A 15942-nucleotide genomic window follows, 5' to 3' on the forward strand; every position below is an offset into this window, starting at 1 on the left:
AAACAGTCACATTTTGACTTATGAAGCCACAAATGAACATTATATATGTTGTATCATATTTTTATTTTGTTAAACACTTCCTAACGATATTTTAATCTGAATCTGATCTTGTGCACTCTGGAGTTTGTTTTTGTTTTTGTTTTTGTTTTTTGTGGGTAGGGCCAGAGTCAGAATTTGATACCTCTGTCTACAGGAAGCCTTTCCTGGTTTCCCTGAATGCTAGTGTTCTTCCCCTACTCATTTATATTGCGTTCATGTAAATGGTACGTCCCTCCAGTAGGATGTAAATTCCTTGAGGGCAAGCACTAATTTTTGCTTTGTCTTTATATCAAAATGCTTTAAGTGTGGTAGGTACTTATAATAAATACTTCCTAAGGGGAATCCTCAGTGTCCTAAAATGGAGTGCCCCAAACTGCAATACTAGGAAGGCAATTTGATGAATTCAGAGCATCTGGGAGTATCTTCATGCAGCCTAAGATGGCTTTAAGTCTTTTGGCTGCCACATCACATTTATCTAAAATAGATCTATGAGTTTAGTAGACTACAAGTTCTATGTATGTCAGCAGTGTGATGCCACCTTGACTGCATTAAGAGAGGGATCATGTCCAGAGATAAGAATGGGATAGCTTGATAGTTCTCTGTGCTCTATCCTGGACACACCATACTTGGAATATTTCACTCAGATCTGGGTATCACTATTTCAGACATTAATAAGCTAGTGAGCATTCAAAGGAGGACCTTGAGTTCACAGCATATGATGATTGGTTAAGAGAACTGGGGATGTGTAAACCTAGAGAAACTAGGAGGGGAAGATATGGTAGTTGTCTTGAAGGAATTCACATGGAAGAAAGATTAGACTTGTTCTGTTTGGTTCCCAGAGGCCAACACTATGAGTAATGGGTATAGTTACAAAGATGAAGGTTTTGATTGGATTTCAAAAGAACTTCCCAACTATCTGAGCTATCCGAAAGTGGAATAGGATGCCTCCGGAGGTAGTGGCTTCTACCTCTTTGGAGGTTTTCATACATAGCATGGATTACCAATCCAGGTGTGTATATTACAATTGGATAGGTTACCATCAATCAATAAACATTTATTAAGTGCCTACTATGTGTCACACACTCTGCTAAGCACAGGGGATACAAAAAGAGGCAAAGGATAACCCCAGTCCTCAAGAAACTTGTAATTTTATGGGGGAGATGATGGAAATAACTATGTATGACATATAAAAACATATAATCATTTTATTATATATAATAATAACACATCATATGCAATAAAATATGTCAATACAATAATATAATAAATATATAATGAAATATGCATGTAATATATGATTATATTTTACTATGTGATATATTACCATGTATATAAAATATAATATATTTGACTGTATATAAAATAAATTATATATAATTTTAAAATATATTCTATATGTATATATGACAAATCGGAGATAATCTGAGAGAAAGCACTAGCATTAAGGAGGATCAGAAAAGGTTTTTTGTGGAAGGTAGAATTTTGACTGGGAAATGAAGGAATCTAGGAAAAGTAGGAGGAGAAAACGAGGAGAGTTTGTCCAGATTCAAAGCATGCAGTACTTGTGGGAGGAACAGTTATAAGGATGATGTCACTGGATTGTAGAATGGAAACAGAGTAAGGTGTATGACCTTAAAGAAGGACAGAAGGAAACAAGCAATTAAGCTTCAATTAAGTGCCAATCATTGTGATAAGTGCTTATAAATATTATTTCATATAATCCTCACAACAACCTTGGAGGGTAAGTGCTCTCATTATCTTTAGTTTATTGTTGGGGAAACTGTGGGTCAAGTGACTTGCCCAAGGACACATAGCTAGTAAGTGTATGAAGCTGGATTTGACTCCAGGACCAGTGCTCTAGCCACTGTACCACCTGACTACTTAGATAGGAAGAATTCAGGTTATAAAGGGTTTTAAAAGGCAGAGGATTTGATATTTGATCCTGGAAGGAGTTACTGGGGGTTTTTGAGTGACATGGTCAGACTAGAACTTTAAGAAGATCAATTTGACAGCTGAATAGAGAGTAATTTGAGACATGAAGACCAATCAGCAGGCTATGGCATTTGTCCAATCACAAAGTGATGAAGACCTCCATCATGGTAGTGGCAGTGTCAAGAGAAGAGACAAGAGATGTTATGAAGGTAGAAATGCTGGGGTTTGGCAGTGGGTTGTTTATAGAGGGTGAGAGAAAGAGAGAAGTCAATGATTACACCAAGATGGTGAACCTGGGTCACTGGAAGGAAGGTGATGCCCGCATCAATGGAAGAGAAGGCAGGAAGGGAGGAGAGCTTAGGGGGAAAAAAATAAGTTCAAGTAGGACCTGTTGAGTATAAGATGCCTACAGAACATGGAGATATCCAATAAGCAGTAGGAGATGTGAGACTGGAGGTTGGGAGATCTTTTCAGGGACCAGCTGAACTACATGACTGCTGAAGTCCTTTTCCACTCTTAAAAAAAAATTCAGATTGAGCCTTTAGGTAAAGAAAAAGAAAACCTCTGTCCTTTTTCATATTAATTGCTCTCATTTTCCTTGACACAAAATTTAAGGTGTACTCTTTGAGCAGAAATTTTATTTTTTTCACTTAATAAAAATCTACTTACTATCCCTTCCACCTCTACCCTAACCACTGGGAGAAAAAGAAATACAAAACTCTTTCAATAAATACGCATCACCAGCCAAAACATATATACAAAATATATGTCTCATGTTGCACCCTAAGACTATCATCTTTTTGACAAGAGGTAAGTAACATGATTGCTCATCATGTGATCAAAGTTCTAAAATATGTCAAAGTTGTTTTTCTTTACAATGTTCATTTTTTCTCCTGATTCTATTCATGTCAACGTGCATATGTTTATACAAGTCTTCCTGTGTTTCTTGAAACACAGAGCCTTTTTTTGTGGTGGCAAAGAACTGGAAACCGAGGGGAGACCTATCAAATGGGAAATGATTGAGCAAGCTATGTTATATGAATGTAATGGAATACTATTCTGCTATAAAAAATGATGAAGGGGATGGTTTTAGAAAAACCTAGGAAGTCTCATATGAACTGATACAAACGGAACAGAACCAGGAGAAAAGAGCACATAGTAAAAACAACATTAAAACAATAATCAACTGTGAAAGATTTAGCAACTCTGATCAATATAATGATTCATGACAATTCTAAAGCACTCATGAGGAGTGTTATCCACTTCCAGAGTGAGACCCAATGGACTGAGCGCAGGTTTCATTTTTCCTTTTTATTTTCCTTGTTTTAAAAACATTTTCTTCTTTTTTCATAACATAGCTAATGTGGAAATATGTTTTGCATGTTTTCATATGCATGATTGCATTTCTGGCTTGTTCAATGGGTAGGGGAGAGTGTGAAGAAAAAGAAAGAATTTGGAACTGAAAATATGTTTTTTAATTGTTGCTATAAATGTTATTGTTTTTTAAAATAAATATGGATCCTCTTTGTCTATGGGCAGCTAGGTGGTACGGTGGATAAAGTATTGGGCCTGGAGTCAGGAAGATTCATCTTCCTGAGTTCAAATCTGGCCTCAGACACTTACCAGCTATGTGACCTTAGGCAAGTCATTTAACCCCATTTGCCTTAGTACCTCATCTATACAATGAGCTGGAGAAGGAAATGGCAAACCAATCCACTATCTTCATCAAAACCCCAAATAGGGTCATGAAGAGTCAGACATGATGGAAACAAGTGAGCAACAACAAAAATCTGTTTTATTTGATCTCTTTGGGGTTATAGGCTAATAGTGATATGGTTGAATTTAAGGACATGCATTTTTAATAATGTTTAGGGAATAATTTAAAATTGCTTTCTAGAATAATTTCTACCAATTGACAGCTCCATTAACAGAGCATTAATATGCCAGTTTTCCTGTACCTTCTCCAACATTTGTCATTCTCCTTTTGGTCTACTTTGCTAATTTGATGACTATGAAACAAAATTTCAGTTGCTTTAATTTGTTTTCCTCGAATTAGTGACTGGAGAATTTTTTCATATGGCTATTGGTAGCTTAGATTTCTTACATAAAAATTGCCTATTCTTGCCTTTGATCATTTATTGATTGGAGAGTGGCTTTTATTCTTATAAATATGAATAAGTTCATTGAAAATCTTAGAAATTTTGCCCCTCCATCTGAGAAATCTTCAAAGATTTCCCCCTTCCCTCCCCCTGGAAATTACCTGCTTTCCTTCTAATTTTAGTTGCATGTGTTTTATTTGTCCAAAAACTTTTAAATGCTATTTAATCAAAACTGCCATTTTATCTTCTGTGATTCTCTCTATCCCTTGCTAGGTCATGAACTCTTCCCTAATTGTTGTCGTCCCTTTGTCCTTAGAGTTAAAAGGTAATTTCTTGCTTACTTCTCTAATTTGTTTATGATGTCACCCTATGACACCCTATGAGTTAAGTCTAACTCATGCATCCATTTGGAGATTAGCTTGGAATGCAATGTGAGGTCTTAGCTTGTGTCTAGTTTCTGTCAGGCTGTTTCTGAGGAGTTTTTATTAAATAGTTAGCTCTTGCGTAGTATCTGGGGTCTTTGGATTTAACAATCAACAGACTATTGTGTGTTTATTTCTGTATCTTGTTTTGTTGTTTGACCTCTTTACTTATTAATCAGTACTAAATCATTTTGATGATTTTAGCGGTATAGTGTACTTTGAAATCTGATACTGCGAGCCCTCTCCCTCCTTCCCACTTTTTTCAGCATTTCCTTGAGATTCTTGATCTTTCGTTTTTTCACATAAATTTTATTTTTTTCTGCTCTTTATAAAGTGACTCTTTAAATCTCATAGTATTCTTTTGGTAGTTTGATTGGGATGACACTGAGTACATTCATTTTAGGTAGTATTGTAATTTTCATTATATTGGATTAGCCTACCCATGAATAATTGGTATTTCTCTAATTATTGAGGTTTGTCTTCATTTCTAAAAAACATTTTACGATTGTGTTCATATAGTTCCTACGTGTATGTTGGTATGTACATTTCTAAATATTTTATATGTTTGAAGGTATTTAAAATGAAATTCCTCTTTCTCTTTCTGCCTAATTCTGTTGGCAATGTATAGAAATGTTGGTGATTTCTATGGATTTATATTATATTTTACTACTTTGCTGAAGTTGTTTCAATTAATTTTAGTTGACTCTCTAGGGGTTTCTAATTAAAACATGTCACCTGCAAAAAAGGGATGGTTTTCTTTCCTCTTTACCTATGCTTATGCCCTGAATTTCTTTCTTGCCTTATACCTATAGCTAACATTTCTAATACTATATCAAAAGTAGTGATGATAATAGATATCCTTGCTTTACTCTTGATTTTAATGAAAAGGTCTCTAGTTTATTCTCAATATTTATAATTCTGGCTCTTGGTCTTAGATAGATATTACTGATATTAATGAAAGATCTTTCACCAGAATGGGCATTATATCTAGCTGGAATCATTTTCTGCTTCTATTGATATTATTATATAATTTTGGTTGTTATTAATATGTTCTGCCAGGTGAGGAGGTATTATTTGCTTCTTTCCAGCAGAGGCCAGAAATGACAGGAGAGGAGCAAGCTTCCTTGGCAGTCCTCTCATAATTCCAACACTTGATGTCACATCACAGGGAGCAAGTCCCTTCTTGCATCCACCCACGCTACCTTCCCAGTGGGAAAATCCTCTGCAGTATCACTAACAAGTGGTACTCAAACTCTTCTATTTTCAGAGAACTTACTTTTGTTGGGACAACAACCTCTCTTGCAAGCTGATTAATTTCAGATAATCAAAATATCCAAACTCTTTGTGGTACTTAAATGTTATAAGAAATCATTGCGTGATGTACAAATTAGAAATAAAAACACCCCAGTAAATAGCTCATAATGAACAGATAGGTTTTGGGTTTTTTTTTTTTTTTACATTTCTTCATAATGTATCTGTATACCTAGAAATTAAGATAAATTGAAGTAAGAAAAATGTCTATGGATCCAAGAATCCAGGTCCAACCTATTTTGGAAGATTTTAACCAGAATGGGCCTCAGAGGTCATCCATTCCAAATCCTTCCTGTTACAGATGAAGAAATTAAGGTCCACAGATTTTAAGTGACCTGCCCAAGGTCTCACAGGCTTTAAGAGTTAGAGGTAGCCAAATAAGAGATATGCGAAGACATCTCCCCCAATTACTTTACTGGAGTAGAAAGTCCAGCAGTCTGGAACACTACATATATTTTCAGTTTTTTTAATGCATTGACTGGTGATTATTTTTCCTCTCCTTCCTCATTTTTTTAAAAAAATAATTCTTTTTATATATGGGATGGCTCTCTGGGGAAAGGTAGGGGAGAGACGCAAGGAGAAATTTTGGCAATGTAAAAACAAAATACAAATTTTTAAAGAAAGCATCATAGTCAGGATTCAAAAACAGCGCTATGACATCATAGCCAGTACTTGTTCTACCACATCATGGTGTTCAGGGTCAACCTGGTACCTGAACATCTACGATTTCCACTTCCTCCAAGGTCTCTTAGCATCTACCTTAGTCTGACCCACAGTGTATTTTCTAATGCTATTTATCCTTGTGTCTTCCCCAGTACCTAACATGATGTTCTGCAGGGCAAGCATTGAGTAAATGGTTATGCAGTCTAGAGTTGAACACAAGCCAGTCTGTCCATCCACCTAGTATTGTTGAATCACATTGGAAGGAACCCCGACGGTCATCCACTCTAAACCACATCTGAATAAGAATTCATTCTACCACACAATTTATGAGGCTATCTGGCTGCTGTTCAAAGATGTCCAATATAGGAATATCCATTACGTCCTAAAATAGGCCATTCCACTTTTGGGAAAAACTCTGTTAGGAAGTTTTTCCTTATCAAGAGCTTTTCTTTCTTTGCAATTTTTACTCATTGATCTTAATTCTGCTTTCTGGGCCAAGCAGAACAAATCTCATTCCTCTTTACTATGATAGTCTTTCGTGTATTTAAAGATATCATGTCCATACTAAGTCTTCTCTTCTGCAAGACAAAAAACCCCACTTCCTTCAACTAATCCTCTTATGAGACAAATTGACAGCTCTTTATCATCTTAGTTGTCTGTTCCCTCTTAACTCTCTCCAGAATATCATTGTTCTTCCTTACTAGTGACTAACTAGAAATAAACATATGGAATGTTAATTATGTTAATGAAAGTTAAAGATCTTCCCTATTGAGGGAAGCTTGATTAGGGGAGATTTGTTTTGTAGGAAGGCCTATATCTTTTGTTAATTTCAATGGAGGCATTGGTTCAGAGGGTCCTGCCCTCCAGCTCTTAAAAATGTATAAATACCCTTGAGGTGAGGTTTTACTTTGGGGCTTATTCATTGTAAGTGTTTGTTTGACCAGATAAGACTCTGGGTAGCCACTAAGGAACCCCACCCCCCCACTTTGAAAACCCAGATGTTGGTGCTTCTGTCTCTGGTAATTCTGTATGTATGTAATGGTCAGACAGTTGGATCTATCTGTTGATCTGTAATATATGCATTGCTTATGGTCAGACAGTTGGGAGCCCTGTCTATTGGTGTTTTATTTCTCTGCTTGTATTTTCTCTGAAGTTCAGCATGCTGACTTTTCCCCTTGCACTAAGTGAATGATGTATGTGTTTGATTAAAGTAGATTGTTGACCCCTCAAAAGTTGCTTTATTTTTAGAAAAGCAGATTTAAGAACCTGTACAGCAGGCCTTCCTGTGTAAGCTGGAGTCCTTGCTGATACACATAATACTCCAGACATAATGCAATCTGGTCTGGGGCAGAGTATGAGGGGACTATTACCTCTTTATCCTTGGATGCCATAAATGTTTTAGTCCACGATGTGGCAGAAAAAGAGACAGCCTTCTAGGCAAGAGACATCTGGTTGTGAATGCTCACTCGGACACTTACTAGCTATGAGACCATCAGCAAGTTTCTTACCTTTCCCAAGAGACAGTCTCCTCATCTGTAATATGGGGATATAAGAGCACCCATCTCACATGGTAGTTGTGAGAATCAAATGAGATAATGTATGCGAAGTACTTGACAAAGTTCTGTTTATTAGGCAACATTTAAATATCACCCTTCTGACTCTGATTGACCTTGTGAGCCTCTAAAAAACTCAGATTTTTTTAGATGAACTGCTGTCTCACCATACTTTGATTTGTGAAGCTGGTTTTTTTAAATGTAAGGCTTTGCATTTATCCTTATTAAATTTTATCTTATTACATTTGGTCCAATGTCCTGATCTGTCAAAATCTTTTGGGATCCTGACTCTATCATGAAATGTGTTAGCTATCTCTTTGAGCTTGCTACCATCCATATGTTCTACGTCATTCATAAAAATGTGAAAGAGCCCTGTACCAAGAAGCATAGATCCCTGGGGCCCTTCCACAGGAGATCAGATTGACATAAAAATCACTTTTGTCCTCTCTTTGGATCCAATTCCATTCAGCTTTCTGTTCTATGTAATCCCATTTTATTTATTGAACAACAATTGCAAACTGGTTATTTCAACAAGGAAAAGAGCTTCAGCAAGATTTTTAAACATAAACCCTTGGGTAAAAATGGATATGCTAATGAAGTAACAAGTAACATTTCCATTATAAGCACCAGTTAATTTACTCTCTATACTTCCTCCTCATTTTGAAGAATTAACCCAGTATTTGCCAAGCACTTAAGCTATTCAGAATTAGTAACTCCTGTTCTGCAAAAACAGGTGCATATTATAATCTTTATTTACAGATGCAACAATAAAGGCAAACATTGTGTCATCCAATGAGATGATCTCAAATTAGGAGTCACAGATGCTACATTCCCAGTATTAAAAGCACTACTAATTTAGGAAATAACAGACCTAGGATTTTGTCCCAGTTGCATGATGTAAGAAACTCATTATGTAACCTGAACAAGTCATTTAACCTAGCTGTATCTCATTTTTTACATATGTAAAACAGGAACAATAACAGCTTATCTTCCTCTTCTGCAGCGTTGATGTTATCATAGTTTAGTGAAATTAAATTTAAATTAAGTAGCTAGCATACAGCAAAGGTTAGCAAAGCCCTTCACATTTGTTAACTCATTTGATTCTCACCTTAACTGTCTGGTGCTATTATTATCCCTGTTTTTTCACATGAGGAAATAGAGGTGGCTTGCCCAGAGACACATAGCTAGGAAGTGTCTGATTCAAAGATTCATATTCAGTCCTTCAATCTAACCACTCCATCCCCTGCAAAAGACAATGGATTTTGAGCCATAAAACCTGGGTTTGAATCCCACCACTGTTTTTTATGAGCTGTATAGCCTTGGACAATGCACCAAAGTAGATAGAGAGTGGTCCACAGAAATAATGTACCAATCTTAATTGTCATATGTTGATGGTATGACCCTGGACAAGTCATTAACTTGTCAATGCCTCCAGGAGATTCTCTAAGAATGTATGTTGTAGAGAAGTTTATCTGTACTGCTTAGAGAGATTTCTAGAATGAGAAAATCATAGATCAGGTTAAAAAAAACCAACACTTAGGCAGAAATTCTTAAATCTCTTTGGCCCACAGTTTTCTCATTTGTAGTAGGGAGGGAGTTGTATATATTAGATGATCACTGAACACTGATGACTACGGAGGCCTTTCAGCTCTAAATTTATGATTTCATGATATAAGCATGAATTGAGCTCTTAGGTGAAAAAAAGTATTTTCTATTAAAATGTAAGCTGTTATCGTTATAGGTTGACTTCTTAAGCATTATTCATCATACTTTCTTAGAGTTGGAAGGGGATTTTTATGGTCATTTAGTCCCACTCCTATCCTGTAGTTTTGGTGTCAGAAGATGTAAATTCAAATCTTTGAAAAAATTTTGAAAAAATCAAATTTTTTTCCAAAATTTTCTTCTCTTCTTTCCTTATGATTCTACCACCCCCTTATTTTTATCCAATACCCCCCAATTGCACCTGAGGTTACTACTGCCCTCTCCATCAACCTAGCACCCCCCCAGGAGGTGGTATCACTCACTTTGGGAACCTCAGAGTATATGTGTTTTAGCTGCCATGTGATGGCGGTCACCATGTTGGTCTTCCCCTTTCCTCCAGAGAGACTCTAAGAATCAACTGATTCAAGGGATGGGAGGAGGAGGAGGAGGAAGGGAAAGGTGGTGGAGGAAAAGGAGGAAGGAAAACAAGAGCAACTGGATAGAAAGAGACAGACAAACAGACACATGGGGTGAGGAGTGCTGAGATCATGCCTTTTCAAAGGTCCATTGAGTCAGCAAGTCAACGACCAATAAGAAACTTATTTCCTCATTTCATAACCCAAACTTTTCTAGAGATAAGCCTGAAAGTTGCCAAGGGAGCTTCTGCATATGCTCCATGAAATGGCCCTTATTGACCTGGACCTACTAACATGGTTCATAGGGTGCAACTTCCCATCCTTGGGCTCAAATTTCCAATCAAATGAAGTCAACATTTATTAAGTGCATACTATGTATTTGGTATGTTAAGTGCTCTCAAGGAGCTCACAATCTAACAGGAGAGATAACATGCAAACAATTGTGTATAATATAAGGCATATTCAGGGTCATTAGAGATAATCTCAGAGAAAAAGCACTAAGATTAAAGGAGACTGGGAAAAAGTTCTTGCAAAAGGTGGGGTTTAAGCTGAGACTTGAAAGAAGTCAGAGAAGTTAGGAGAAGATGAGAAGGGAGAGAATTCCCAGCATGGAAAATTTCAACCACTGAAAATGCTTGGAGTTGGGAAATAGGGTGCCAAGTAAGAAACAGCAAGATGGCCAGAGCCATTGGACCAAAGAACAAGAAGGATAAGAAAGCTAGAAAGGGGCCAGTTCATAAAAGGCTTTAAAAGCCAACAGAGGATTTTATATTTGATTCTGGAGGCAATAAGGATCCACTGGTATTTATTGAATAGGGTGTGACATGGGTGGACCTGCATTTTAGGAAAATCACTTTGAAAGCCGAGCAGAGGAAAGACTTGAGTAGGAAGAGACTTGAATCAGGGAGACCAGCCAGCAGGCAGGAGGTTATTGCAATAGTCTAGGTCTAAGGTGATGAGGAAGTTAATTAAGCCAAAATCTGCTTTCCTGTGGTAAAGCGCTTAGCACAGAGCCTGGAACATGTGTTGTTATTCAGTTCTTTCAGTCAGTCTGACTCTTCGTGACCCCATTTGGGGTTTTCTTGGCAAACATACTGGAGTGGTTTGTCATTTCCTTCTCCAGCTCATTTCACAGATGAGGAAAGTGAGGCAAACAGGATTAAGTGATTTGCCTAGACACAGCTAGTAAGTGTCTGAGGCCAGATTTAAACTTGGGTTCTTCTGACTCTAGACCCTGCACTCTATCCTCTATGCCACCTACCTGCCCACCTGGCACATAGGAAGTACCATATAAATGTCAGCTATTACTGGTCATTATTACTTCCAGACTAAGGAATTGATTCCAGCACTTGAGGAATTAACTTACTGCCTAAGTAGACCAGTGAGACAAGCTTTGAGGAGGGGAGAAGCTTAGAGCCAGACCATATTGCTTGTGGATAGAACACTGCCTCCCCATATACCTTCCCCTCTTTAGAGGCCCTTGTAAGGAAAGCTTTTGCTAATTTTAAGTACTATATAAGTGAGATCTGTTATGTGAGTTGTCCTAATTATCAACAACAGCTGTTAATGATAATGCCTTCAAGATTTTGGGGTTTTTTTTAAAGCATCCTAGGATGTGGTTTGTCCAAGTCAGGAGGCTTGAATTAATTTAGAACTATCTCCAAAAATATTTTTGACTTCGTTTTCCTCTTAACCATAATTCTGCTACCTTTTCCAAGTCTAAAGATTACTCTCTTTGACAGAAGAGATAAGTAATCCTCCTTCCTTTCTGATGTCCATTAACAGTATACAATATATCTCAAAAGAAGGATCTATTCCTTCTCCCTTCCTTGCTGAGTACCAATTTCCTGTACTGTAACATAGAGATATGAGGCTATACATACAGCTGCTTATCTTTCTTCCTTGTATTCTCTCCTGTGAATTAAGGAGCATCATTCTTGCTTTTCTTTCTATGAGACTCTTAGCTAACGTATTTTAGAAGATCTGGCTCCGTAATTTTATCTAAACATTTTCCCCTCCCCTTCTAATTTCATCTAAAAACACTCTTCAATAGATTAGCAAGTCTGGTCAAACACATTCTTTCTAGTCCTCCTGAGATATACTTCAACTTTAGCCAAGAGCTCATCATATTTTGGAATTTTAAGTCATGATCTGGAATGCAAATCCTATTCTTTTACACTGTCTATGTAACCAGCTGTTCATTTTCCACATCCTTTCCCCTGCATAGTCCCAAAAACCACTTAGAAACAGTAATAAAAACACACCATCTGTGCCCCCTAACACTTTTACCTGTTTTTTTTTTTGAGAGAGAAATAGTTTGAATCTTTCACATTTTGCTTTTTAATTAAAATTTTTTCAATTAAAATTATTTTTCATTCTCTCTGGAGGTATTTCTGCCTACTGACCTAAAAAGATATGCATAACTGTTGTGGCATTATTCCAAGGTGTTTTTTTTCCCCTATAATGGTTATACCAATCCACAACTCCATCCATAGTGCATTAATGTACCTGTTTCCCCAAAGCCCCTACAGTATCAATTTCCTTTTGTGCCAACTTGGCCAACATGGATGTGAGGCAGAACTGCAGAGCTGTCCATAATTTGCATTTCTATAATTATTAGTTATTTGGAACATTTTTTCATGTAGCTATGGATAGCTTGGATTTCTTCCCTTGAAAATTTCCTACTCATATGACCATTTATTAATTGGGAGGTGGCTCTCATTCTTATAAACTTTAATCCATTCCTTATATAAATATTCCATAAACTTATTAAAACTTAAAACTGCACTAAGACTTTTGAGACACCCTATATATCATGGAAATTAGATCTGTCTTAAAGAAATTTAGATTTTTTTTTTCTCAGATAACTCTCTTTTCTAATCTCACCTGCATTGGTTTTGCTAATGCCAAATCTTTTTAATTTCACGTCATAAAAAAGCGTCATTTTATGCTCTGTGATTCCTTCTTTATCCTTTGTATAATTATGAACTGTTCCCCTATCCATAGTTATGAAAGTCAATTTCCTCTTTGCTCCTCTAATTTGCTTATGATGTGACCTTTTCTACCTAGGTCACGTCCCTATTTGAAGTCTATATTGATGTATGAATGACTTGAATCTGTTTCTACATGAAGAAAATTCTGTCCATGTCAGACAAATCACTGAGATAAGGTGAAAGTTGAGATTAGGATTCACGTTCTTAACTATAATTTAGTATAACCATTGGTGTTTAATTCTACAAAGTTCACTTTTTTCTGGTTCCAATCAGCTCTTTGGTAATTTGTTCATTCAGTAAGCATTTATTATGTGTTTGTTAAATTCCTATTGTATGCAAAGCTAGGCACTGGCAGATACAACTATAAGACACAATTTCTGACCTTAAGGATATTTAACAGATATTTCTTAAAAAAAAAAAAAAAAAGGATGCACAAAATCGTCTAGCAATTGGCCCTCCAAGCCAGCATCAGCCAGCTCTAGCACATTTCTGTGCTTGGATTGAGTACAAGAACTTCAGATCCCAGGTGATCAAACCAGTTCAAGGATGAAGAATGATTAGGAAACATGTAGTGCCTCAAATATGGGTTCCATAATCCAGGGAGTTTTGAGAGAAAAGTGAAATTTGTAGGGCCAGAGGCAAAGGTCTCCTAATCTGACTAATTCTAACAGGGGGAACTGGTGCCCCTCAAGATGCCAGTGTGGTTTAGCAAAGCCCAAAGTCCAAGACTGGATCCTTTATAAGACTGTATGTGAGAAGACTGCCTGCTGGCTGGTGGTCATGGAGCGCCTCCCACAGTAATAGTGCCACTGAAGTGAAAGTCGTCATAAGTGGGGAGGATGAGAGAAATGAGATGGTTGAACCAAAGTCATATGGCAAGCCAACCACGGGGCCACTGTTTAATTTCATAACTGGATAGCATCTTGATCATCTAGACCGCTGCAGTGAACAACACAATTATATCTAAAGATCATAAATCTTGAGCTGGAACCAATCTCAGAATACATCTCATCCAACTCTCTTATTTTATAGATGAAGAAATTGAGAGGCAGTCAGACTAAATTTCCGCAAGGGAAGATCTGAATTCTAATTTTAGAGCTAGAACACTGTCCACTATATCAGTACAATGTAGATCAGCTTAGATAGCTGATCAAACATGGATATATATTAACCTGTAGACAATTTTATTCTTCTAACTTTTCACCTTTCCAGTAGATGCGTCAGCTGTCTCAGACTACTCCTATGGAAGGGTGCCTTAACTAAGAAGTCTGAAAAGAATGAACATATGCCCTCTGTCCGCAAGGGTTGGCACACAAGTCTGTGAACTGGGAAAGAGAACAAAGGCTTCTGGATTGATAAACAAAGAGTGGAGATTAAAAGGCTTGGTTTCCTCTTCTCAGGATCAGCATATAAGTATTTTTTTTAAAAGATCAGAAAAACGGACCCCTCCCATTTCTGTTAGAAAGCTCAGCCTGGTCCTTGAGGAGCCATGATCAAAACATTTCCAAAGTGAGGCTTATTTTTAACTTGCCTCCCAAATGATACAAATGAATGAGAAAGAAGCACATTTGAATCTGATTTTTCAAATATTGTTTTTGAATGAATGACTTCGGAGCTTGGAACACCCTAGGCAGGCTTACTATTGATAAAGGAGGAAGGAAGAGGGAGAATGAGAGCGGCAGGGTGTGGTAAAATAGCAAGGTCAATGTCAAAAAGAATGATGACAGCAACGTTTGTTCAAGTTCTCTAGATAACAGATTCAGTTCCTTCATTTGGTAAAACTCAAAGGAAACAACTCAGACAGCAGAGCAACGTAATAAGGTACCCTCGGCAATACAAATATTATGTGTGAACATAGAGAGTTTAGGCAAACAATCTTGGCCTCCAGCAAAGAACCTGAATGTGTAGGGACTGGCCTAAATATTCCTTTGTCAGACAGCAGAAAGCCTGCCTTTCACAGGTGAAGCAAACCTCAGTCCTAGTGACAATGAAACCCTAGTGAGGTCTCTAACCCTGCTGTGAAAAGAAAACCTATTTCCTTTGAGAGTTCCAGGAAAACTCCCTGACAAAAATAAAATGACCTTCCCATCCCCCACCCCCCACTGCTTCCCTCCAATGAGCAGGGATTAAACTGTGCAGAATCCCATAGCTACTGTCTCACCATTTTATTCTCATCTGATGAAGATGATGGTGATGACACAAGATGGCACAATGGATCATGTTGGACTTGGAGTCAGAAAGAACTGAACTTGAATCCTACCTTAGACACTTACTAGCAGTAGACTAGACATTGTCCTACTCTTCATGACTCCATTTGGGGTTTTCTTGGCAAAGATAATACAGTGGTCTGCCATTTCCTTCTCCAGCTCATTTCACAGACAAGGAAACTGGGGCAAACAGGGTTAAGTGACTTGTCAAGGGTCGTACAACTAGTAAGTGTCTGGGGTCAGATTTGAACTTAGGTCTTCCTGACTCCAGGGCCAGCATTCTATCCATTGCACCACCTGACTGCCCTACACTAGCGGCGTAACTCTGGGCAAATCACTTAACCTCTTAGCCTCCGTTGCCTCATCTGTAAAAATGGGGATAATAACAGCAGCTCCCTCACAGAGTTGTGGTGAGGATCAAATATATGTAAACATATAAATATATATGTGTATGTATATGTATATTATATATGTATATATATATATCACTTTGCAAACCTTATGGCACTATATAAATGCTACTGATTATTCCTGATAGAAAGGTGGAGGACTTACAGGATTCCACTGTAACCATAGAGAACCAGGCTTATTCCTTTTAAAGATTTA

Source organism: Notamacropus eugenii, chromosome 5, assembly GCF_028372415.1.
Source record: "Notamacropus eugenii isolate mMacEug1 chromosome 5, mMacEug1.pri_v2, whole genome shotgun sequence".
Lineage (NCBI taxonomy): Eukaryota > Metazoa > Chordata > Mammalia > Diprotodontia > Macropodidae > Notamacropus > Notamacropus eugenii.